This window comes from Aplysia californica, unplaced genomic scaffold, assembly GCF_000002075.1.
Source record: "Aplysia californica isolate F4 #8 unplaced genomic scaffold, AplCal3.0 scaffold00633, whole genome shotgun sequence".
Classification (NCBI taxonomy): domain Eukaryota; kingdom Metazoa; phylum Mollusca; class Gastropoda; order Aplysiida; family Aplysiidae; genus Aplysia; species Aplysia californica.
In genome coordinates, this window is record NW_004797903.1 from 296,371 (window position 1) to 297,751 (window position 1,381).

Below are 1,381 nucleotides of genomic sequence, written 5' to 3' on the forward strand. Positions count from 1 at the left end.
ATCAGAGATGGACTTTACATTGCGAGATCCCGCCCCTTAACCCTACTCGAATGTCGTGTTTTACTATCGTATCCATGCGACGTGGGGAACCCTGTGCCACCACTTTCCAAAGAGGAAATTTACTCGTCATTATTCGATCCGTACACTTTGCATAACAGTCTGTCAAAATAATTTTGTGAGAAATATTGAAAGTTTCAAAAAGATCTTCGTACTAGAAGTAAGCATTCTAAAATGTGAAGAATACAACCCCGGGGGTGTTAAAATGAAATGGCTATGAAAAATGGTGTTAAATGTATACAATGAGGAAATGTGGACCAAGGCCTTTGTCAAAATGTATGAAATTCAAGAAACTGATGTTTTTCACACTTTGAACTTTTTTAAAGCGATTTTTATATCATTTGTGCATTTGTTTGTTGTTGTTTTTTCTTTTTTTTTTTCCTCAGCGCCTTTAATGTCCATTCACCAACGGATTTATATTTAGATTTTACGAAAAAACAACCCCCTCCATTGATCAAATGTACAAACAATGTAAAATGCAGTTTCAAATGACTCTCAATCTTTGGAAGTCACCAAACTGTGACGATAATTTTCTCTGTAATTTTTCTTCTGACACTTGGTGATCCCACCTCCTTCAATCGCCGATATCTCTACTTCTATTCCGAGTTGATGGATTTATCATTTATTCTTCTTCAAAAGCGAGACAAACAAACAAACTTGTGAATGATAGCAATAAACTCTATATGTGGCACGACGTGGTGGAATCAGGCTCTCATGAATTTTTGGGCATGTAGAGTTATTGGTATCATCTTAAAGCTTGTTTACGTGTCTTTATTTGGATGAAAAAAATATCCATTTATCTTGAATACAAGTCGAGACATTTGCAAAAGAAGAAGGTGGCGGTCACCTGTTTTCAGAGGTAAAATCAGTGAGAATAAGGCTGCCAAAAGTTAGTTATTTCCTTAGCTTAAGAGTCCGTGGTAACTGAAAATTTACATTTTTTGTGTCTTCAATCCACGTTTTTCAGTCAAATCCACACCGAAATAAGTTCTTTAATAGGCTTGAAAGGAGTTGAGCCAAAAACCAAAAATTCGAAAAAAAATTTCAAATCTGCGGAAAAATGTCAGTTTCTTCACTTTGATTATTTTGACGAGAGCCTGATTCCACCACGCTGCCTCACATATAGATCTATGCACAATAATTGACGAGCGTCTGTTTCCTCGGGGGTCGCGCTAATCTTCTTGTTTTCTTTTTTTTAAAGTTACCTTCTAATGTGTGATAAACATAGCAGTTCAACAAGACACAAAAAAGGGGAAAAGAAGGAAGCAAGACGAAATTTCTCGTTAGATTGGAGGCGTTAACCATTTCTCTCTCTCTCTCTCTC